Genomic DNA, 27,768 nt, shown 5'->3' with positions numbered 1-27,768 from the left:
AATGGTATTACGTTTCTATACAATGTTACACACACACAAAGAAATAAATAAAGAACGAACGAACGGGGAAAACTATGGCAAAATATCACAGATTAATTATAACTTGTATAGGTACATTACAGGTGTGCTCCTTTTTATGCAATGTAGTACCAAATATAATCTTCAAATGCAATCTAAAACAATGATGCAATAATGGGGGCTTAACATAGACACGGAATAAGTGGACCCAAGGTGACCAACAATTACTCGGTTGCTATTTAAAAAATGACCAAAATATATTATTTCCAAGATTGATATGAATAGTTTTATTAAATAGTGAAGACCCACAACTATAATTGATCTCAAAATACAATTCTTGCAACTTGACTTGGACTCGATCCTCTTTTGGATTAAAGACAATTTTGGAGCACATTTTCTCACAATACTTTGCAAATTTTTCACTCGAAATAAAGTACTCTTTAAAGTATTTTTTAAATGAAAAAAAAAAACTCCTTTCGATACTGATGTTTATGGATTTGAAATGAACTTGAATGAAATTCAAAGACTCGAACTGGACTCGATGAAAATACTCAAATACTTGAAACTTTACTTCGACATGCAATAGAACAAAAATATTAGTACCGTGACATTACAAATTATTATTTAACACCTGTATCTTTGTAATGAATAAATCTTCATAATTAATAAAAAAAATCCCCACCTATGTATCTGTAGGTAAATGAATTGATATGAATGATAAAAGGTTCATTTCACTTCTAAAAGGCCTTAAATACCATTCCTTTTTGGAACAACTCAACTGCGTATCTAAGTATTTAATGTAATAGTAATTAAATACTTAATACAGACACATTATTATCTTGATATAAATGTGACAAATACTAATTATATAGATATAAAAGGAACAGTTGACAAAGAGATGAAATTACATATTATGTCACTAATATGTAGATTCTCTTCAAAAACACATCTGGTCTGTCAACTTTTTTGCGTTTCCCTCTTTTACTTAGGTAGGGGGGACCAGGGAGAGTTGTCTTTTTCGTCCTGTAACTAGTGTTTTATCAGTCCTTATTTATTCAGTCCAGTAGAGTCTTCAAACAGATCTTATTAGTCCTTGGGACCGTTCCTTAAGACTATCAGTCCTTCGGACTGTCAGTGCTATAATAACTTACCGGGTCTCCCCTATTTATTCGTCTTACACATTCAATTACATCACTCTATTATTTTTCTCAAGAGCTCTTGGTACCTTAATGGAATTAATATAACACTTCTTTCTGTTTATTGTTCTTTATTGAAAATGAGTTTAACTACCTACCTATCTACTTGGGCTCCATATATATATATACGTATAATATATATGTTTTTATAATTTATTTAATGCATTGAATCGATATTTTGTTATTCTGAAGTGGATTTATTATCGTTCTCTTTTTATTTGATTACTATGCTTTTGAGTACCTTTTATCTTGGGATTGTCATTCCAGACGGGTGTCCGGTAAAATTATTGGTGTAAAATGAATGCGGACAAAATTTTTGGGGTAATATCGTTGTGTTGTGAAATCCGGATTTACATTATTCTGAGTAATTTCATTGTAAGACAATATTATCGTGTACAATTTCATTACATTTATATTAATCTGCACAATTCGTGGGCTGAGGTGTATCATATGATATTAGAATGAGTCATTGATGCTTAGATCAGCGGTGATGGTAGAATTTGATCTACCCTGAGGCCCAGCAGTTCACCTACACAACCTGTGAGCCGGGTTATATTACGGGATATTAAACGGGGTCTTGTATGGAAACTTTCTTCTTCTGTCAATAGTTTTATATTCCGAATATAATATACATTGCAACAAAATTGCACATGATAATATTGTTGCTTCACGATGATATCATACATGAATTTTTTGTGTCACAATGATAATGTACACTACGATTTTACCAGGCAACAATATTATTATCTAGCGATTTTATCAGCGACCTTTTTACCACAATCATTTTATAGTGAATTTTTCATTCGGTTGTTTTATATCCCAGGATTTTGGATAATTTGAGTATTATTTGACGTTATTCAAGTGGAATACTTTTTGAAATTGCAACTTCATCAGCATTGCCGATAATATGTAGCACTTTGGGCATGGTGAAAGAAAGGGCGCGAGAATCAACATGGTCACACTCACAGTTGCTAGAAGATTATGGGGGGCGAGCAATTTAGCAGCCATGACGTTTCATTAGATCACTGACAAGAAGCTGTGACAAAGGGGTGAAAAGAAAAACAAGGGGATAGGCAAGAATTATTCCGATGTCGATCTCTAATTCTATTTTGAGTAGAACAAGGACTTACAATTATATATACAACACAAATCCTCAGTTACTCTCTGTCTTTTATGAGCATACACAGATGTTCAATCCGGTTTTGTATAAATTTTCAAAATTTTATGTCCTCACCCTGTACAAAGTTGAAACTATCATGTAAATGACATCTTTTGTTTGATTGTATCTTTGAAAGTTAAATATAAATCAACTAAAAATTTTAATTTTTATATTTAAAGAAAATGTTAATATTGAGCGATTTAGATCCAATGATAAATACGATTATATATATATATAGTATATGTATATTTACAAATATATGCTAAGCAAGTGATCGGGTGTAAGGCAGTCATGACAACAAGGGAATAATATAGACCTATTGTAATAATGTATTCCTTAAAAAAATGTTTGAAATACACAAAATGCACATTGAAGGAACAAATGCAAAATAGAAATTAGAGCTTAATTTCCTGTCATTAAATCAACAGCAATGCATTTTATAAAATGCATTGGACTTTAATGCCTACATACATATTATTATCATTATTGAATTATTTAGGTGGCTAAAAGTATCGAACGTATTAACTCATACAAAAAAAAAAAAATAGCAAAAACCATGAGTTCTGTACAAATCAAATTTTAGAGGTAATTTATTGATTAATTCTCAATTTCCAAACAAAATCTCTAAAATCTTAACCCATTTTCAATCTTCTTTAAGGAAGACGAATATTTTACCTTTTTAGTTGGAGGTTCAGGATTTTTTTCCCCCTGAAACTCTAGTCCCATCGAAGTAATTATAAAGAATTATCAAACTTAAAATATAGACCAACGATTTGGAATCTCGACTTCAAATATATATTTGAAGATTAATCAATTTAGTGTTACTTCATTGAGTTATTACTTAATTATCTACGATTGTCGACTTAGAAATGCTATCAAGCGTATCAAAGCCGTACATTCCTGGGCCGCAAAACAGAGGAGGCGAGAGTGGCCATGACCTTTCCACTATTTAGAATTTGCAATAATTGTCCTACCTGTAAAACCAACTTGTTGTTTATAAATAAAATACAGTTGTTGGCTCATTTGCCCCACTTTTAAAAACAGTGGGCGGTTCTTATATTAGTAATGTGTCATTCCTTGATGTAGTATTTAAAATCGGTCCTATCCCTGTTATCAGTCTTTGAAAAAAGTCACAAATTTGAAAACACGAGACAATGCATCATTTTACTGAGGTAAGATATATATAAATGTACTTCAGTTTACCAATTGAATTCAAATATAAGCATTTTTTATGGAAGAGAATGTTCTGTCATTGTTCTTGATTAAGGCTTCATTAATTTAAGTATTATTCTTGTAAATATTGGATTGAATACCTCCAAGATGGTCGGCATTGGTTGATGATTATGAACCAGTCTAATATCTATGATATCTCATTTATCAAATATTATTCTACGGGAAGATTTTAACTTTTAAAGAGCCTTCAATAAGACATCATTTTCAATAATATAATCAGACTGAATTAGTCTATTCCAACTTTAACTGTCTTTCATGCTCAACAATAGTTTATCATTACTCTTAATTTAGTTGCATTGAGGGTTATATTATTCATACAACTTCGATTGTTCCATTCGATGGATTTTGTTTCCAATTTGTTCCCGTCCTTACAATGTAGGACGGGATCAAATATGATGTCAAAACCTTCATATACCTCCTTTTTGTATATGACTCAGAGATGTTAAATCCCTATAATTTTGAGTTTATGACAACTTGTGAGTCATAAAAAGATGAACTCTGTAGTCTGTTTATGTTGGAAGCCCCTCTCCACCAAAGCTTGGTGTACATGATATGCACATTTACCACAAACAGAGCTCTTATAGGATCTATGGCACGTGTTTACTTCCATATAAAGGGTTTATTTATCTAGTTATTTTTGATGGGGAGGAAAGATCTTGTTCACACTACGCGGTAATATTAATTCTTTTTACATTCCATTTTGTATTTTGTAAAATGGGGTAAGTTAATGACAACTTTGAGTCTGTTGCTCCGTGTACAGCAGTCTGGAGTTTGTATTATTTGGGAAATGAGTCAGTTATTTCTACTATTTAGTTATTTGTAAATGATTCATTACTTATTTTGTATACCATGTGGTATCTTAAATCATTATTAGTCTTTGTTGAGTAATTGTCTTTTTAATAACTTCATATATAGAAGCAGGACCGGGTGAAGGAGGGTAGTGAGTCAAATGCCCCAGGCACCAATGTATGAGAAGACTAATTTTTAATGAAGGATTTACAGTACTTGGGAAAAGATTTAAACAACAATTGAATATTCCATGGATGATAATATATTTGTGATGTAACTTTTGACTATTTTAATAAAAATTACTCAAATATAAGGATTCTGTGGCACAATATAAAGTCCAAATACGGACAATTATATATCACATAAATACATAATAACCAAGTAATTTTAATAACACAAAGTTAAATTATAGTATCAATTAAATGTTGGCAATTAAATAATGGATTTGAAAACGAAGAAGTTGTAACTTGTATAATTTGTATATACAAGTTGTAACTTGTACAGATATTGCAACTTGTACAAAAAATATACTTATACTAAGAAACCCATAAAAATGAAGAAAAAAAAAGAAGATCATTCTACAAACGGGGGAAAAAATATTTATTTATATAAAAAGGTACAATTTATTAATTAAGGCCATAAAAAGGCTTAGCCTTTTCATAATTCTAAAATAACTCATTATAAAAATACTAAGCATATTTTACTAAACAAGGCCAACATTCTTTTTCATAGAAAAAAGTTAATTAGAGATAAAAATAGGGAGCCCACATTTTGTTTCATAAAAAGTGAAATTTCTTTTAAAAAAATCAAATTTAAAAAAGGAAAGATATAAAAGTGCTTTGCACATTTATCCTTGCTTAACGGTAAAACTGATTCTGCATAGAGAGTGATATATAAAAGGCAAATTCATTCTATACGAGTCCTTTTATAAGATGAAGTATACTTAAGAAATTACATTGTACACAAGTATACAAAAATATTGAAATTAGTCATTCCTAAGACAAAGACTTACTCACTTATATAAAATAGTTGAGTCATGCAGTTATTTGACTACCTTCTTTGATGAAAAATCTCTTTGGATCTACATATTTCATAAGCCTAAAAGTAATACATAATATTTGATACATGAGTTAAAATCCCTGATTTCTAACCAAGAAGTCAAAAATCTATATATATTTAAAAAATCAAAAATATTTGATTTGGACAGATCTTCAAAACTAAGAAATATTTGTTTTCTGAGAAATGAAGAAGGATTATAATTCGTAGAAAAATAAGTCAATTCTGATTTTGTATTGATCAAATGGGCGTTATACTTATAGTGATAAAAGTGTTAAAAATATTAATATATACTTTACATATACTAAAAATCTATAGTCTCGTCTTTTGAATTTGTGTCTATTTCATGTTTTCCATTTGGAACATAATACTTGTAAAAAAATAGCCGCAAAATGTATTGCACATACTTGTTGGTTGTTGCTTTATTAAACTTCAACTTATCAGAACAGGGCATTAATGTTCCAATGTACGCATAGATCTGAAAATCTCCCAAAAGAACGTTTACTTTATTTTTTTTGAAATTCTATAATTTCTTCTCCTGGGGCTGGGGGTTCAACTGCAACATTCAGAAGTTATAGATTCGAACGCCAGACCACCAGCTGAGTAACAATGGTTCAGAGCAGTGGTTCTCAAAATGTGGTGGTACTTGGAGGAACGTTATAAATACGTTTAGCCCTGACTAGTATATATGCAGTTTACTCATAATGGAGTTCTTTTCAGGGTTACACACTCTAAAAAGTTTAAGAACTACATTTTTTTCTTTAACATAGAGAAAACATGACATTTTTATCAGATTTATTTTATGATTGCCGAATATATATTATATTATCTTCCTAGTTGGATAAATGGTTTTACCGTTCACATTTATATTTATTCTTAAATGTATTTCAACCAACCACTAATTAAAAATATATATATATAGGAGACAGTGAGGATACATGATACCAAAAATCAATTTTTTTTAAACTGTCATAAGTTTCACAATTTAAAAGATAATTCAACGCCCGGACAACATGTCATAGGTAGTTATCTAAGACAAATAATTCCAAATTATTTTTGTTGTAGTGCAATAATTGATAGCCATTTATTGGTGTTTTCGAAGCCAACCAATAGTAGGATACTTGATACACCAGGAGGAGGCATGATGTAGGGTAGGATTAGACATGTTACAACATCAGGAAATATGTAAAAACTGCCATTTGTTATATTCAAGCTATAATGCTTACTATTTGTGTCAAAAAAATCAATTTCGAAGTCATCCCTGGTTATATATTGATTGGATAAACAAAGAAGACATTCATAAATTGTATAAATAAGAACAGGATAACTTAACATTTTAAAGTTATTGGCAGTGTAATATGTCTCCTCCGTAACATGTATCCTCACTATCCCCAATATATATATATTACATTGTATCAGTGATTCAGTTATAATACTTATTAGTATTTTGCTTAAAAGTAATATTTTGCCTATACTACTCGTTACTATATACATAAAGTGTCTAGAATACAGTAATGTAAAACGAAGTACAGGTCATCATTGTGTTGTTCTGAGAATACAAATATTGCTAAGAAGAAGTTTTTTGTTATTTAAAAGACTGCCTGCGGCTGACAGACAACATCCATTCATGTCTGAATGATAAGTATTATTAGAAAATTTATGAGTGATGCATATCGCTATACAATCTCTCCTGGTAAATTGACTTCATTTAAATGGCTCTTAAGGAAATGTCTTCAATTATTTTGAATCCCAGAGTGCAACAATGTAATAGAAAACCATGGGGATCATCATTACACTTTTTTTTTTTGACTTTGTTTTATAAATATATAGATTTTTGCAATGCATTTGGCTATTTCTCAGGTCCTATGGTTTGAAAACACTGCTTCAAAGTTATAATACAAGGTAGCGAAGAACATTTATTAGCTTTAGGGTATTTCCTGGGCTATGCGATAACTGTTTCTCCCTTCAAAATGTCACTTTTGAGACAACTAACAGTACTTTATCATTTTTCTTCGTGATGTATGCAATTTTTCTTCTCTTCGACCAAATGACCTTGTTAATTCCAAGGTTAATAGAAATACAAGGTTAGACCATCATGCAATCGGGCTTGCTAGAATTTTCAATCTGATGTATTGGACCGACTGCTGGGCAAGAAAAACTGATTTTGATAAAACACACAACCACTCATTTATTATAACGTCAATATTAAAAGCTTGGTGGAAGTCAAACATCAGTCGTATACGCGTTATGGTATAACCTTGGTTAATTCAATTAAAAAGGATTCAATTCATGGAGGTTGTGTGGATAGTTATAGAGTAATTTTCAATTTTACTAAATGTCCCCTGGCGGACAAAAACGTTGTCATGCAACCAACTATGTATGGACAAATATTCATCGTAGTCATCGTTTCTTTTTGCACTGTTGTAAATTGAGGAAGGAAAACAGAGGGGGAGAGGTTGGGTGATAAGAAACAAGATCCCTGATTGATTCGGTGTGAAGATGTTAAATCCCTTATTCATATCTGTTAAGCGAATATGAAAAGTTAATAAGATCTCATAACATGCCATAAGAAGAATGCATACTTTTTCTCATAGCCCAGAGCTTCCTATTATTATTAATATGGTCTGTAGGTGTATCGGATAATAAGTAACTTATATCAAGATTGATTCGTCGTGGAAAAAGAAATGTAAAAACAATGTACTATTAGGTAAATATATATATAGTATTAAATTTCATTTTTTATTTCGGGGAAAAAGAGAAGAGGGGGATAAAAAAACAAGAGAGTATTTTTTGAGTTATTATTCTACTTCTCGTATGTATTTTTGTGGAAGGGAAAAGGGAGATTGAGCGTGAAAAATACAGGGATTTTGGTTCTCTCTCTCTTTTTCTTCTTCTCTTTCAATTTCCCCCTTTTTTTCATGCTAGAACGAAAAAGGGGAAAAATGGCTAGGATTTTCTTTTCTCTCCTCTTCTTCCTCCTTCAGCAACTCCCTTTCCTGATTATGAACAAAAAATACACAATAAAGAACTAAAAAGAAATGTCTCTTAGTTCTTATATAATAATTGCAAGCAGTAAAGTTTAATTAGAAATTTAAGTCGTGAATCTTTGTCGTGGGATGTTCTTGAACATATGTAATTAAACCGGGCATTACATTTATACAATATAATATCTAGGATACCTACAAAGGAGTTTGTACTGATTAATGAGGCATTCAAATAAATATTTTGACCACGTAAAAAATAATGCATTTGGTATTTCTCTCTAGCACTCATCTCCCCTCTTTTATACAACATTTATTTATGTATTCCAAGGGCTCATTCCTTTAGGGATAAATTTAATTATAATATTATATTATGGGCCATAACTCATGGGAGACTGACACTTCTATCCTTCTTCAATTTGTCTTAAGGCAATATCAATACCATGTTTTATACTATTTAAGTATATTGATAACTTCCTTTGGTCATTACAGCTTGTGGAATGATATAATACGAAGGAAAAACAACTCAAGTTGGTCATATATTTACCTCCCTTCAAATTCTAACATGAATATTGCCCTGGGGTATTTAGCCACACCAATCAAGAATTAAAAAAACTGGATAATTTCTTACGATCATATTTTATAACTGTAAATTCATAATCCAACAGAGTATTTAACATTTCAATTTTGTATAATATCTCAACACCCCTGCGTAAAATATGATTACAAACAAGAAAATGCACTTGTTTTGTTTGCTTTAGACGGGACAGTAATGAATAGAGTATAATATGCACTATAAATAATAAACTATCTTTAAGTTTTATAATACACATTTAAAAACATGGTTTACATGCAGATATCCAGTCCAACCTTTTGGGAAAAAAAAATCATAAATCAAAGTTTGGATTGAAATTTAAAGTAACCCAATTTTATTAAAAAATTAATTTTCAGAAAAGAACATTTTGGAAAGGAATAAAAGGCTCCTCAATTTTTTGACCTACAAAGCACTGGGTCCCAAAGTGGTCTTTATCGACAAAAAGGGGTCGATATAGGGTTGTTAGTGTATCTGTTAGCAAAATACAAATATTTAGGAAGATCAAGAAATGACACAAAATGCAATTTTTGCGTTCAAACCAATAATATTATAAATTAATATCTCGCATATTTATGCAGAAATATTAATAATATTGAATAAATTTATCTAAATGTCTGTTTTATTTGTGATGTGTATAGTATAAAATTGAAGACATAGATGCTATGTAACAAGAATAAATGATCGGAATACGCTGTAACGAAGAACTTAAGGTGCAAATCACTAAGACAATCAGTAGTTTGACTTCAAAAAGTCACTTATATTACTTTATGGGCTTCTGCAAGCTTTTCCATCTCTCATACCCTGTGGAATGAGGATTTAGCTCGATTGCCAATCTTCTTACAAAAAAAAATCAATTACAAATCATTCAAAATAGCTTGAAATTAAACTTGACTAGATTGAAGCCAAATGTTGACAAACTGTAAATTATCAGAACATCAAACTCACCCATAAATGATGAAATCATTATTTTTTTGTGATTTTATTAAGGTAGGACTCGTAAACTCCCTAGTTTTTGATTTATTTCACCCAAATCTTAATATTTTTAAGTACATATGTCAATTTGGAGAGCCTATTTAAAAAATAAAGTACTACCAAACCTATTCTAACATACTATATTTTTTATATTATTATATAATATGGATAAGATATATTATTATACCATATTATTTTTGAATAACAGGATATATAGTCGATCAAACAAAGTTTGAAAAATATATATTGTTAACCATTGATTTTCGATTTTTAGTTAATTTACATTCATAGTTCAAATTGATTGCTGCACGGTGCAAAGATTTGGCAGAATTGAAAAAGGAGATGAAACTTGATGATTATAGGCATCAATACTTTAGAAGGCACTTTAGTAAAAATTGGTTAACTACTGTAAAAGTTGAAAAAGAGTAATCAACATTAGATACTTTTAGCAGAGTATTTCACTATTTTCTTCCACAATTTAAATGGTCCGAGTACTAAGAAAGCTTTAAAACATCACGAGTATAAATTTTTTATAATTGTGTTGAAGCCATTTCCTCATAATTCCAGCTTGATTCGTTTGAACTTTGTAGTTAGACTAAGATAAAAGTACATCTCTTACTTTCAGTCTCAAAAATACCTATTCTATCGATTAATCCATTGGTAGTCAGCAACTTGATAGGGAGCATTTACAAGGTCGAAGCAGTTCAGTGTTGATGAGTCTAGTAAAATTAACTTCGAGTATATGTATAATCTGATTTAATGGTATGTCCAAGCTTATATACTTCTACAAATCAATACCAATCAGATTTTATTGAAAAATGAGTTCAATTATTCAATCCTCTCAATGATCAAATATTTATTAAGTCATTTTTCTATGAAAGACAAGTTACTTCATAAATTTATGTTTTCAAAAACTTTCCGATTTTCAGATAAAGAGCAGAATAATTTGGATGTTCAGTTAAATTTTTATTACAGTTTTGAATGATAGTGAAAAGAGATTTGGCGTAGTCTGAGTAATAGGATCATCAGCTTGCTTAAGAAAGATATTATCAAATGTTTGGAGTAATTAAACCTTTTCCAAATTCTCAAAGTGTCTTTGAGGGGTCCAAGTAGGACAAAGATAATTTCTGATACAAGATAGAATCTAAATGATGAATCAATGAATGGAAATAAATACATTTTACATGCAATGCCACAGGCTAGAGATTTTAAAAACTCTGTTCATCTAAATTATGTATTTAAAGAGGAGATAATTGCTGAAAAGAGAAGAAGCTTAAAGAGAAATTTCTGATTTCAAGAAAAAAGGGGGAAAAAATACATTGAATGTGATGAAAAATATTAAAGAAGATGTATAAGCTTCGAAAAAGAAGTTTGAGTCCCATTAAAAGTGCCAAAAAACCTTTTGTTGATTTAAATAAATTGTCTAAGAAACAAAAAAGGATTTGTAGTAATAAAAGTTGCGAAAGCTTTAGCTAAAAATATTAAAAACATCCAAAAGGAAATTAATAAAAGAATAAATAAAATGGAAAAAGTCTTCATATTCTTAAGCAAATTATTTTCATTACACTTTTCCTTTATTGTAGAATGTAAAATATTTAAGTAAATATTAAAAATAATTTCTTTTATCTTGTTGAAAGTATACTATTGTTGGGTTTGAATGTACTAAATACTCTAACATATTATTTTTTGTCAAGAGGTGGCTTCCCAATCTTACATAGAGGGTGTGCAAGCTTTTTGTGCCGCAAAAATGATTTTTTTTCTAACGGAAGTTTTACCTCCAACCAGTTATCAGATTTGAAAAAAATAAAACCAGATTCTGAAAGCATGATGGATTTTGATTTTCTTTATTCAATAAAATCACCTTCAGCTTCAATCACAGCCTTTATACGAGGCCAAAAGTACAAGCAGCCCTTCCCCACTTGGTTGATTGCCAAATCCTAAGATTCCTTCTTGATCCAACTGATAAGTTCAACTTTCAGTGTTGCAGGGGGTTCGATTCGTTAGTCGTTTGATCGCTCCCTGCACAAAAAAATAAAGAAAAAAATCCATTGGATTAAGATCTGAATAGTTTGAATGCCAAAATTACGACTAGATGAAGTCGTCAAAATTGTCTTGGAATCATCTGAGGTTGTTGTTCTCTCTAGCACGTGTACAAGTATGCATCAATGTTGACCTCGAGGCCTTTGAGGAACACATCAGGATGCACGACGCGACCTTCCGAGCTAAACACCCCTATACATCATGACGTGCAGATTGCTGTTGCCTCAAAATCCCCTTCAGAGGCTTCAAATTTCCTAAAAACCTTGTGAAAGAACGTCTCACTGAGTTTCAGATTACGAGCAATTGTTATGCATTTGTTCCCGGCGTGGATTCCAAGGAAGGCTCTCTGACTTTTCCAAATATTTAGGACAAAGAATTCGTCAATTGATTCAATTTTTTTTAACTGGTGCAGGTTTGAAGAAGCTTTAACACACACACAAAATCAGCTGGCTAAGTGCCCATGTTTGTCCAAGAGAGTGAATAGATAGCTTGCAAACCCTGTGGATTTTTTGTTCTCCATCAAAGTAAGGATCCTAGTGTATCCTACTCAAAACATTTAAAATTAATAGGTTTAACAAAATTTAATAAGGGAATACGGAACAGAAAACGATATTCATACAGAAAAGAAAAATCCACAATTGGTCTATGGGCAAAAAAAGATTGTTAACCTCTACTGTAGAGGATATATTATTATTTCGAAGTGAATAAATTATTATGAAACAAGACATATTCTATACAGAAAACGACATCTCCCTTTCCCATATTCTTTTTTGGATTAAATAAGTAATAATAATTCTCCGACAACATTCTTTGTAAGACCAAAAATGAATTCTAAAATTTATTTATAACACAGAAACCTATTAAGTATGAATTTCAAGAAAAAAAAATATATATATATATTGGATACAGGAGATATAAATGTTATATGATAAATTAAATATTTACTTAGACTGTAGAGTAAAAATATAATAAAAACAACATATTATAAGGATATTTAAGTGTGTCCGGGACAGGTGTATCAAAAATACGGCTGAGGGCTAGATTTGACCCACCTAGATGTTTGGTATGGCCTAAGAGATAAATCTGCATTAAAAAAAGGAATGAAGGTATTCATTATAATTGTAATTCATATATTGGCCGCTAGGGAACCAGTATTTTAGTACTCGTAGAAAACATGAAATCAACACTGTAGCAAAACTAACAACAATAAGTGGAAGATTTTGAGTCTGTTTAGTATATTTTGGTGGCAATTGCATTATAAACTTTTTGTATAACGCACTTCAATAAATGTTTAACTAAGAAAATCATTTTTTTAAATTTTTTAGGTTGTTCATAATGTACTTAATAAAAGGAAAATTCATATACAGGGAGCAGAGATCAAATTGTCGCCAAAATATTTTTCTACAAAAAACAACACAAAATATACATTTTTTAACTTTTTTATTGAAAATCAAAACTATGACGAGCATATAGGTATAGAGTAGCCATTCATTCAATATAATCACCGTTGGCATCAATAACGGCCTCAATACGGCCTCTGAACCGGCCGAATACCTCCTTGATGGAGTCCATCATTCTGGCCTTGGTGCTATGGGGATGTCTGCTGGAATGTCTCTCGACATAGCCCCAGGCAAAATAGTCCAAAGGATTAAGGTCGGGAGAGTTAGGAGGCCAAAAATCCTTGGTTACGACGTCATAACAGTTCTCGGTTAACCACTGCATGGAGATTTTGGACACATGGCAGGGTGCTGAGTCCTGTTGCCACACCCAGGGCCTGTCATGTCAGCCCAGATCCCATGGCCATGGCCTTCATGGACCTGTTAGGGTCATCCTCAACCATCTTCTTCACCTTGTCGACAAAGTCGGTGTCCCTGACCTTCCTGTCGGCGCCCTCCTCCTTGGGTGCCCTCTTTATGGTGGCATCAACATCCCAGGTGTCCTCTAGCTTTTTAAGTATGCGCTGAAAAGTCCGTAAATTCACTCCTAAGGTTGAAGCAATCGTTGAATTGGAGATTTCACCTCCATTATTAAACAATGCCATGACTACGGCGGATCTCGAAAGCTCCTCGTTCCACTTATAGCTCTTTATCTCCTCATATGATGACGGCATGATGCTAACTGAACTACGTATCGTCAGCTGACGAGAATAGCTTTCCTATTTGGCTAACCGGTTTTTTATTTGATAATGTCGTCTTCAAGTTATTAAGGTTTAAAATAGGCGACAATCTGATCCCCGCTCCCTGTACTAAAGATTTTTATAAACGATAATTTTTTCTTTAACTAATTATTTGTATTAGTGACTCATACAATCAAAAAAAGTAGACTTATTGTTAGTTTTATGTAATTTTGCAATGATTTTACTATCCAGTCCTTGAAATCAGATTAGCCCCCCTCCAAACGAAATGAGTTTAACACCCCTGCTTTAGGGCGTGCACTGTTTGTCTTCCACAGATAACAAAGGATTTTTATTATTATTTGGTCTTAAATAATTTTTCTTGACAAACATAAACTTATATATATATTTTTTTAACTCTCTATACCGATTTTATCCTTACCTCAGGGTTACGAATTGTATATAAGTATATACATTTCTTTAAACTTGTTGTAGACTCGAACAATTATCGACTCAAATTGAGTCGATTATTTTTCGACTGGACATCAAATGGCGAATCTATTTTGACATTAAAAAAAACCTGAACCGACTACATACTTTAAAAAGTTGGCATAATATTTTTACCACATATATTTTGATTTTCGAGGTGTTGTTGCTAAGGGAATTTTCTAATCAATCAAAATTTAAACTATTTATGGACACAAATTAGATTTTTTGATTTTTCATAAGCAGTATCAAGACATTTTTCGTAAAGTATTTTAACTCGTCGCTGTTTTATAGACTTGTGATAACTCGTTTTCGCCACTTCTCAGTAAAAATAAAACACCATTTTTGGTTTTTTAATTTACAAATAACTTTTAAATTATATTCACTAAAATAACCCGTTTTGGGACACTTATGTGAAACATCCATTCGTTGTTATATATGTTTGCTAAATATTAATTAATATAACTGGTTTGTTGTCATTGCAAATTTATTGAGATATTACGAGTCTTCGAAATGTTCATCGAGTTATCATAAATCGACAATTGGTTATAAATTTTTTTACTATACCTAATTTCAACATAATTTTTTCACATGTATCAGATATTATATATTACATACAAATTCAATCATTAAAAAAAATTGTTAAAATTGAGTTATCACAACTTATAAACGTAATAGCTATTATAAAATGTTGGAAAATATGTTCGCTCTCCTTGGTTCCCTTTGTCGTCACACGACGCCAATTGAGAGAGACTCCTCACATTTTATACTTAACTGTTCCTTGGGAACATCACGTCTCTACATACTAACCTTAAGGACATAAAACTCATATATGTTTTGTAGTAATATTGTATTTCCATAAGCATAGGAAATAAGCCGATCATATTAAGTCGATACACCCAAATAATGTATAACCTGATCCCTATATAAATCCACTCGGGGTATCTTATTTCTTCTTTTATATGATTATATATTATTATACATATAAAATCGATCAATGTCAAGAATGAATTGCTGAGTAAATATTTCAAGATGATTATTTACAAACCTTTATTACTTTTAAATAACCTCAACCAATATAATTAAACTCTCTGAGAGTTCAAAAACAACAAGTGTCTAAATACATATTATATTGTCTCATAAAAAAGGGATCCTTTTTATTGATATCCAAAGACATTATATGTTGGTATATTAGACTGTACCGAAATAACAAAAGTTGGGAATTTGAAGTAGCCGGATATTTTGCATTTTATTCCTCTTGACAAGAAAATAACCATTAAACATTCAACAAGATGATCCTTCATGGACGCGTTTTGATTTGAAAATTTGTCTGTTGTTTCATTAAAATTATCGATTTGAATCGAGTTACAGAATTTTTATATGCTTTAGTATTATATATTTTGGAACAATATTAAAACAATCTTTCTCTAACTTGTCTCATGATATGAGTATTTTAGTTCCAAACATGTTGCCAATGAATATATATATTCTCATTTAGTACCGCGTATTACGCGCATGTATTTTGATTCATTTTTATTACTAAAATCTCATTTTTTGATAGTCAGTGTTAAATATATTATTATCAAATATACTTTTGTTGTTAATTTATGACAAATGAGTCACCCTTTTTTACTAATTTATAATTTTAGACTACAAAAACTCTTAAAAGTACGAACTTTAATTTATTATTCCTTAATTTCTAGTTTTGATTTGTTTTTACTTAAGCTTTTTCTTATTTTTTCATTGCATAGGTTTATAAGTTTTTACATTGCAAATACTTCAAAACATGAGCTAAAACCTAGTGGCAAAACAGCAACATATTTATTTTGCTGCAAAATGTATCTAAGTAATCTGTGGTTATCGTGAATAGGGATGATTTTTTTTTATAAATTGCAGTAATTGTTAACGTAAAAAAAAGAAAAGTAATGTTGGTAGCCTGCAAGATTTTAGTGTTTAATTAATGATTTTGAAAATTCTAATGTATCAGCGACCTAGGAGCGATTCAGTTTATAATGATCTCTGTCATTTGTTTAAAGGTACAATATTTATTGGCAGGATGTCCGTTTTTAAGGTTCCCCAAATGACATTACTTAATCTGTATTCCTTCCAGCTCCCCCCCAGTTTTTATTTTACCATGTAAAAAAAAGGCCTAATGTTTAAAATATACAGTCGACCCGAGCTTTTTTCTATTTTGACATAAATCTCTGACGTGGTTTTTACGCTCACCGTATTTTAGACAATATTCCCATTCATAAATTATGAATTAATCTATAACTTTGGACCTGCTAGAGTGTGAGTGCATAGGCCTTAGGTCTTGCCTAGTCTTAGAACTGTTTAGTACTAAGATTTGATTGCAAACTTCACGAGGGAAAATGATTAAGTGACGTCGGCATCCGTGCAAAAGAAAAAAGCTTTTTCTTCACCAAAGGAATTCGTACAAAATTGAACACGTTTTGTTAAATGAACAAATGAGAGACTGAAGAGAAATTTTACAAAAAGATCCAATGAACAGGGAAAAAAGTAGCAGATTAGTTTGAGAGGGCAATGGTAAAGTTTCATATCTTTCTTTCCTTTTTTTAAATTTGATTTGTTTAAAAATAAATTTAGAATCTTTTTTACTTCTGCGTGGCAATTTTTTAAATGACCTTCTTTAGCGATATTATTTTCACCAACAGCCTTTTTTATAGATATCAAAAGACGTATTTTTTTAACTTATTTTATATGACCTTTCTTTTAAGAATATATATTCTTTTCGAGCTCTGAAACAAACTAGGCCCGGGTCCAAGTCTGAATTAATTTTTTTTAGAGCAGAGACTGCAAGTGTCTGCATATCCCATAAAAATCCTATATTAAAAGGATAGGTATGATCTTCAAATTCAGCTGCTCTTTTTAAACAATGTTAATTCAACATTTACATTACAATAGATTATTGGTTTTACAGAAGAAAAATAAATCATTTTTTAATCGTCATTAATAGGATTAAAACTCCGTCTCCTCAAAGGAATTCCAAAGTTCCTAATCATTATGATTGGATTGTCAAATGATGTCTATCCCTTTTAAAAAAATGGATATTGTCATCCAAAAAAGTACTTCTGGAATGCCAAAAAACAAAGGGAATCCGTAGACTCAAAATCATTCTTTGTGTCATAATTATGTATGTACATAGTATTAGTCTAATCATTAGTCTAGTTATTTTTGTGAATCAATAGTTATACGTATTGTGTAGCCCGTCAACACAAAAACGAGTTAGAATGATTTTCCTTAAAATAATATTTAAACTACAATTGTATTCACGGAAACTTCTTTTCAAATTATATTCAAAAAGTTATTCTGATTAATCCTTTGGATTTAATTATACTATACTTAATAATGCAAAAATGCATTGTCACAATGAAATAGTTAGAAATAGACGGATTTTATTTAAAGATCCATATCGGAGCGAAATTAAGTAACTTAAATCAAAGAAAGGTTTTAAACTACACTTAACATTCTTGGTATCTCAAACCATCCCAGGAATTTGAATACAAGGCACATAATTGATCAAAATATGTCTATGACATACAAAATTAGCAATTGGTCATTTATTATCTCTTTGATTTTTTTTTCAAGATTGTTTTAGTGCTCATTCACAAAGTATTTGTATAGTTTCTCCATATATATTTAAGAAACTGCAGGCAACTCTACTAATAAAATAAAACTCTTTTTAATTTCTAGAAAAATATGCAGAAATGACGATGCGTATAGTTTGTTAACTCACCATGAAATACACGATGCTTTAAAAGGCTAATACAATTGGAAAATACATAAAATATGGGCTTTGATTACTCTCATAGTCATAGGCTCTAATTGTATGTTGCAAAATATATGATGAAGCTTCTCCAAGAGTCGCATTTTGAGTCTATTTCTAAAGATTCGCTATTCAAATAGTATATTTATATGTAAAAATATCCTGCGACGGTGCTTAATCAAAATAAAATGTGATTTTGTCTCACTACGATATCTGACCTTCCCTAACGATGAGCTACTTTTAAAAGTAAAAGTATATATATATTGTTAATCTGCAGCGTAAATGACCTAAAATTTAAACGGAACCTCCTCTGTAAAAGTCGTCCCATTTTGCCACCAACAAAGTACGTGGTACGTACGTAGTACATCTAAATACATTTGAAGTCTTCCGTCACAAGTACCAAGACGTCTGTACGACCAATATTTTTGTTCAAAATGATTTTGTACATTAACACTTGGAGTAAAACATGATATTAGATAATAAATCTTTTTAATTTTTATATGTAATGAAACCTCAAAGAATGCTTTAAGCAGAAAAAAGTCCACAATACGATATAAAACGTATGGGATTTACATCGAAGGAGAGCAGGATAGAGGGTTCTTCATAGAATAAAGAAGAGGCAACCTTTAATATATAATTTAGCCCAGAACGTCTACATGATTAAAATTTTGTTTAAAACATCTAAAGTTGAATAAAAACTTAATTTACAAGGAGTTCAAAGATGTGCCCAGACATTTAGGGTTATTGATATAATATAGTTTTTTTTTAATTATATGGGTAAATGTCTAATTTAGCAATATACAAACAAAGTCGGTGGGCTCTGTTATTATCAGCTTAAATAGGTCAAAGTTGGTGACTTGGACCTGAGACATGCAACTAGACTTGATCATACAATTAAAGACTCGGGACTTAACTTGATCTTAAAATCATAACATTTTTTTCTCTGGTTATAAACTAAGACTCTTTTAAGAATATTTAATTCTCTGAAGGCTTGAACTAAGCTCGATAAAAAATATTCAAGCATATACTTGTACATGTGAGCAAATCCTTAAGACTCAACTTGAACTTGCAGTATAATAACTGATATAGGTACTTAGGAGCAGGCATAATAGGGGGCCACCACCAACTCACTTTTTGAGAATTTATGTACAATTAGCAGATGTTTTTCAGAAAAATTAACAGTTATAGGTCCCTTCACTTTCAAAAACGGTGTGCGAAGCCTGGTACGTGTGAATTACTTTTACTGGGATCATCTTCATACATTGGTAGATAGGCTGTATAATGTAGCTATATTTAATAAATAATACTTGACTCCTCTAATTAATATTCAATTCAGTTCTTCGTCTATGTATTTTATTCCGTCTCTCCTTTATTATCTTTTGTATGCATGACTGCTTATAAATAGACAATTAATTCATCAAACAAATGAATGGATCTAACTAATTAAAGGTAGTTGAATTCTTGTTGTTTTTTAAAAGAACCTTCAACCACCCACTATTTTATTACCTATTCGTTTTTACATATTATGTACGACATTAGGATGAGGCTAATGTCCTGACTGTATACAAACAACCTTAACCTTTTTAGGTACAGTGTATCGATTAAGATAGATAAAAAATATTAATCTAATTTCCCCCCCCCCCTTGATAAAATACTATTTATAATCGAAAATGGATGAGAGTTTCAAAAATGTCAATAATATTATCGGACCATTGTGATCAAATCTACATAACATATTTTTAAAAAAAAACCCAACTGATTAGACACATTCAAAAACTAAAAAAAGTGATTTTTATAGTACATAGTTTTTTGTCACTTTTTTTCGACTTTGTACTCAAGGTAAATATTTATATATTTCAAATAAAATTAGAACAATATATTTAAAAAAAAAGTGAAATGTTATCCGTCAAAATTAAAAAATGTTTTTGTGCCTGCGTATGGCTAGTTTGGGGTCCGAAAACAACACTTATAAGCTCTGTATTAGTAAAGAAGGGCACGAGTTGAGTATCTTGGGTTATTGATTTATTTGCATGAAACACCAGTGGCTAATAAAACAATACATCAAATTGAGAAATGTTTTTTTTTTTTTTTCTGAAAATTAAAAAAAAAATTAATATTTGAAATTTAATTTAATTTTTCAATAGTCATTTTTCAAATAGCTATTCACAGAAAATTTATTTTTTGTGAATAGCTATCGATTTTTTATTTTTTTCCCCAAAAAATTTGATATTTTACATATAATTTTTCTAATTTTTTTATAAAAAGCTGTGAATTTTGGATTTTTTTTTGTAAAATTAAATTTTTTATTAATAGCTGTAGATTTTGAAAATTTTCCCAAAAAAACTAATTTTTTGAGAATAGCTCTCAATTTAATAATTTTTTTTTTCCAAAAAAATTAATAAATGAAATTATGTTTTTTTTTAAATCCCAAAAACCAAGGGATTATTTTTCATTTAAAGCTCACACACCAAAAAATTGTGTCTTTCATAACAAACTAAGTGAATAAAAAGAATAATTTAGGAGTGCAATGGTACCATTTTTAATTTTAACTCATTTACTGAATAACATCATCATATGTATAAGCTGTTGATGCCATCATCATTAATAATTGATTTATAAGAATGAGTTTGAATAAGGAAGATTAACAACCTATCCTTGCGTATCGAAGATACTTAAAGTAATTTACAATAGGATGAATGAAAATGATACTTTCTGGAGGACGTTATAAAATGTGGGATGTTTTTCAAGGACCGTTGACATGGATGGATCGGACAAGACCGACTTTAATTCCCTTATTAAGGAATGATACAACATGTATCTTGTTGGAGCAAATTGAAGATTTTTTTTTTTTTTTTTTTTTTTTTTTTGTATTACGTGACAATTAAACTCTAGTAGTAATATGGAAGTGAGCGTGTTTTTATTCTAAAAGCAAAATTCTAAATTTTTATTGGAATACAGTCCTCACACTATCATGCCTTGGAGTAGTGATAAACGGGGTTTTTCCGTCGAAAAAAAATATTAGCAAAAAATTGTTTGATATAATATTTTACAAAATTAAACTAATTGAAATTTAGCCTTTGAGTATTTATTGGTGCAATTTATGAAAATCAAATTAACTGCTTCAATTTCTAATACAAAAAAAAACAAAAAAAAAAAATACATTTTCTTAAATTAATTTTCGAAATTTGAAATTTGCAATTATTTTAAATATAACATTTTTATAGTTTTTTGTAGAGACGTCAAAAACGAATTGAATAACCAAATAGTCATCTATTATTAAAAAAAGCCTCCACAAAGAGGGATTAGCTCCAGCCACCCCCTCCCCCCAATTCCAAAAAAATTAATTTTCTTGTGAAGAACTGTAGATTTTTAAATTTTTTTTCCTAAAATATTTAATTTTATATGAATGACATTGGACTTTTGAATTTTTTTTCACAAAAAAATTAATCTTACGTAAATAACTGGGAATATTTGATTTTTTTCCCAAAAATTTTTAATTTGATTTGAAAAACTTTGGATTTTTGGAAATAATTTTCAAAAAGTAAATTTTTGAATAAAATAAATATTCTAATAAATTTAATTTTCTCTCAGAAGCTAAAGATTTTCAAAAAAAAAAAATTTATTTATTTATATTCTTTGTCAATATTTATGGTTTAAAAAAAAAATCCATAAATTTTAATTAAAACGTAAAATTTTTGGTCATCCTTTAAAATTTAAGAATGTGTGGAACACCAGCTCACCCTAATAAATTCTAATTCACAAACATTTTTTATATACTATACTTAGTAGAGAGTATGTAAATATTAATTTACTAAAAGACTTTGGTTGAATCTCAACTCAAGAAGTCAATTAATAATTGTATGTAGGTATTATGAGTAGAATAGGAACACGTTTTGATTATGGATCATACATATATGTATAACTACTTGTGAATACAATTAAATGTGTATATTTATTCATCATTTGCCCTCAACATTATATGGGCTTTACATCAAAAGGTGGATGATACAAAAGAAACAAAAAAAAACAAATTAAGAACCAGGAAACGTAGAAATGTATTTAAATAATATTCAATCATTGCTTTGTTATTCAAATTTCTATTTTTATTATTAATGAGATCTTTTTGAGATGAGCAGACAATGAAAATACATCATTGAATTCCTTCGCATTTTAATTGTATGGTCACTTAGTCCTAGGTACGTACATACATACATCTATCTATTGCCTTCCATAACCAATCTCCCCCCTACTTTCCTCCCTTTCTCATTGTAAATGGCTATAAAATATTACAATCATGTTGTATGTATAAAAAAAAATACAAATACCTATCTTGACAGGGCATTTGTTCATGTCATAATGATAAAGAATGTGGATTAGACTCTAAAACCTTACCCTTTTCCTCTCTATATGTATTTCATTATCAGAAATCCATCATCATCTCTTGGGACCTTCAATCATTTCTAGCAATCTGATGCACATAGATGTTGTTGATGACTAGGAAAGAAAATATTTGTATTTTTTAGCTCATCCGTTTTTGTTTTGTATTTTTTTATTTGGCAAACTGAAGAGTTGTCATTATTATTATTTAATTTCCAAGGATGTAACTTGGTTTTCTGCTACCTTTTCTGCTATATTCCCAGCCTGATTGAACATTTGTATCTGCTAATACAAGACAGAGAGTAAATTGGAGGATTTGTTACGAGTAAGTCCTTTTAAACTCAGAGTAGAATTGATGATCAACATTCGAGTAATTCTTGCCAATTTCCTTCTATATTTCTTTCTTTTCCTTTGTTACAGCTGATTAAAGCTGATCTACAAAAACATTAAATCAGCTATGAGATGAGGGAAATTAACAAAAAATCTACGTTGTATCTATCCATGATAGAGAGGTAGATCCTCTATTCTACTCCGAGGCCATGAAGGACTCATACTAATAAATATCTACAGTCTTCCTCTTGGTCATTCACAAACAAACACATTTGGTGTAACACTTTATAGTTTATACCTATAATATGTTCTCTCCTCAAGAATGGAAGAACAGCTTTAGAAAAGGAGGCACAACAACATATATGTAATCAGGTAGGGACCACAAAAAGTGGAGCCTTCTTCCATTATTGTACTAATTTCATCTATGATGATGATCTTTCAACGCGACACCAAATAGTCCTTGTTTGTTCCATTTTTTAAACATTCTGCTGTGCTTCTTCACACCAACAAAGTTACGAGTAGATGTAACACAAATTCCTTATACTTCAAGTACAAGTTGACTCTTAATTCTTTACTGACAAGTCCAATTAACTGTGAGTATTTTCATTGAGTCCAGTTTGACTTCTCCAATTTCATTTTCGAGTTCATTTCAATTCCATAAACCCTACTCAAAATAAATTATCGCCCTATAAAAAAATACTGTAAAGAGATGGGGAGACACATTTCAAACGACTCTGTTTGCGTTACAGTCATAAAATGAACATACCAACTGTATATAGAGATATGAGATAAAAACTGTTTTGGAAAAGTAAAAGTATTTTTGTATTAAAGTGCTGTTACTTATATCTTTTGAGTGATTGAATCTTTTGCTATCAGTTGCTTATTGTTCTATCAAAATTCAGAACTTACTCTGTGAGAAGAAGCATGGATATTTTAACACTCTGTATAAACGGGACAGTTGCAACAAGTCCTCCAATTTGCCTAGTACCTATTGTTGACTCTTCTTTATTATTCTATATAATAACATTTCACATCCATCAATTTTATAGCCAAAGCAAGGTCCTGAATATGTTTGTGAGAGTACATTTCTGGGATCTACAATACTAATAAGTAATTTACCTATAATATATATCATATGGGGATTATTCCCGAATATGAAGCTATTCTATAACTACTAGTGGAGAATTGTTGACGGCAAAGCATTGGGCTTTTTAAACGTATTACATTCGGCTATTTTGTGGACAACGAGTCACAGAGTTGTATAAGAAATGACCTGTCGGTATTTCAAAATATAAATGAAAATGAACGTTGTAGTTCTGACAATTGGAAGAATGTTTGGGAGGAAACCCGCTTAGCCAGGGGCGTCCTCAGGATTATATATATATATATATTTTTGGGCAATGGCTTTGGTTGCTGGAATTACGTTTTTAAGATCAAAATTTCAAAATTAAATTTAAAATATTACATTTTTCCGAAAAAATTATCACAAATCCATTATTATTCACTGAAAATTACATTTAAAAAAAAAAAAAACCAATAAATCCAGAGCTGTTTACAAAAAATTTCAAAAGTTTAATTTCAAATATTAATTTTTTTGGAAAAAAATTTCAAAAATTCATAGGCATACACAGAAAATTAATTTTTTCGGGAAAAAAATTCCAAAATTATTTTTTTTGGAAAAAAAAAGTAAGGATTACACTTCAAATATTAATTTTTTTTGGAAAAAGAAGTAAAAAATTAAACTTCAAATATAAAATTTTTTTGGAAAAAATGTTTTTTCTTTTGCTCTGTTGCATAATTTGCCAGAATAAAAAAAACAACTCCTATTTTCGCGTAATTTTTTTCATCATTACCAAAAAAGTTTTTTATTAAAAAACAAAGAAATCCTAAATTTGAGGGAGGGGTTACAACCCATCCAGCCTACCCCTGCGAGCCTAGCCCTATTAGATCAGCTGCAAGCAACTGTGAGAGGAATGAACTAAACACAAATCTTTCTTTTTATTTAGCAACGACATGTAGGGTGGAATTACTTCGAGTCGATCATCAATTTTACCCCTACTTCAACAAGGATTACCATTATTACTCTACGTCTTTCGTGAGCAATCAGAATAAGTAATCATTTATACTCAGACGTTTCCTTCTCAAGAATTATACGATAATTATAACATCTCCACAATAAAAAAAAATTCCGTTCAGATTGCAACAAAAAGTGTCTTTCTATATCATTTTATATACAACACTACCAATCAAAATGGAGTATGCTAACAATGGGTAAAAGAAGTAAAGTTGAAATCAATGGCTGACATAAACGTTTATAGGGATCGTTGATAAATGGGAAATTTAATTTTGTTTTAAAGCTTTGCTTTTACTATAAGAGCAATCATTTTCTTCGTACCCAAAAGAAGTTAATTCAAGGAGAAAATGTGATTGGTCTCATAATGGTTTATTGTGTGGAATGAGAATATGCTTCCATGATTTGAATTTATTCTTTACCATCCGTATTTGTATTTTTCATACTTGATTATGACTTTACTCTTGTAAGAATACCAAACATAACCACAAGCTTATAGTGATCTGTTTAAAACGTGTTATGTTTTAATAGATATCATGCTTCCATTTGGTAGAAATCTACTTTAATTTTCTTTTTTCCCTTTCTGCAATATAAATGGATCAAACCATTTTGAAAAACAAATGAATATCATGTCGTGGGTGCTGTTAAGAATAGAGGAGTAAGGGGGCAATGATCTGTAATGCTTATCTTTAAAACAAAAACCACTTGCAAAATCTTTGGTATAAGAAATATTAATTTAACTTCTACTACTCTTGATCAGAGCCAAGGGAACTATTGGAAAGGAATCAAACATTTACATATACATTTTGAATACATTATTTTTGAAAATAATATAAGGTGTAGAAAAAATAAAATTATTATTATTAATGGATACTTTTTTCCCAATAAATTTTTAACTCCTTCGCATTCAATCAAAACAGTCCCTACACAACGGTCAGACTCGACGATTTCCATTATTCTATCCACATTTTCGACATTTGTCCTTGCATTTTTGACATTAAAATGAAAGAAACGGATTCTACGTAACCAAACTACTGGGATGTTACCATATCAGGACTATAAATGCTATTCACATTCTCAGCCACCTGGCTTGTGTTTTGGCCTTGTTCAAAGAAAAACTGTCAAACATATGATGATGTTCATCATTGAATCTTGCTCAAAAAATCATAGGACTGTCTAATAAATTTTTTAGTAGAAAATGTTTTATTTTTCAAACGCCATCTAGTATAATAGCACAGTATTAAAGCCATATATTCGGAAAAAAAGGATTCATCTTTACTACAACTATTATTTTTTATAATATATGTTACAAAAGTATCAAATTTTTATATACATCATCTCCAATACTGTCAGCTATTTATATACTCAGTTATGTCACAATTGTATTTGTTGTTACTTTGGCATTAATACACTGATTAATATTTATATTTCTTCATCTTTTTTCTCAAAAGGAACATTTTTGAACTATGTACCGAAATATTTTGAGAACACTTTAATGTATATATATATATATATATACTGGGCTGGCTCTGAAGGGCTTCAGACATGCTCTGATATTTATGTGGACTAAGCACGCAAGAGAAATTTTATATCCAATAGGCAGGATCACTACCAACAAAGTGAAAACATTGATTCATGATACAGTCTTGACTCGTCAAATAATAATAATTATTATTTAGGTTTTTGCAAGAAAAATATATTTATACAGGTAATTGGTTTTTTTGGGAAAATTACTTTACAACCAATTTTAATTGATTTTTTCTCATAATTAGTTTTAATCAGTCAATACGAAAGAGTAATACTTCATTTTAAATCATAATTGATTTTTTTTTGTGGTAACCTTTCAAAAATAAGACTCATGTGACATGATTGGTTTCTACTACATGTAACCACATTTTTGTTATTTTGTACACGGATCCTTAGTTCATCCCTCTTATATTAAAGAAGTCGTAGGATTATATTTTGGGCTTGGTTTTTGGAAAAAAAAATTGAATAATTAAATTCAGATTGTTGAATTTTTTGAAAATAAATTGGAAATCTATAGCTATTTCCAAAAAATTGAAAAATTCTTAGCTATTCACAAAGAAATTAATTTTTTGGAAAAATATTCAAAACTGAATTTTCAAATATTAACTTTCCATGGACAAAATGTGAAATATTAATTTGTTTGGAAAGAAATGTCAAAATTTACAACTATTTTCCAAAATATAAATTTGTTAAACAAAAGGTCAAATAATCTATTTTTGAAAACAAACTCCTAATATTTAATTTTCTAGTTAATTACTAGCATTTATACTGCATATATGCTCCCAGTTAATATAAAAACTTCAATCTTTGAAGGTAAAAAAAAAATTATTATTTGTTGTGAATTGCTATGGATTTTGGAATTTATTTTTTTGTAAAAAATTTAATATTCGAATTTTTTTTCCCGAAAATTAAATATTTTAAAGTTAATTTTTGATTTGTTTGATTAACATTATGAATTTTTGAAGTTTTTAAAAAAAACTTAATTTTTCGTGATTAGTATTGGATTTAAAAGAAAAAAAAATCTTCAAAATTCAATTT

The sequence above is a fragment of the Lepeophtheirus salmonis genome, chromosome 2 (genome assembly GCF_016086655.4).
Source record: "Lepeophtheirus salmonis chromosome 2, UVic_Lsal_1.4, whole genome shotgun sequence".
In the NCBI taxonomy this organism is placed as follows: Eukaryota; Metazoa; Arthropoda; class Copepoda; order Siphonostomatoida; family Caligidae; genus Lepeophtheirus; species Lepeophtheirus salmonis.
This window is presented reverse-complemented; position numbering follows the sequence as displayed.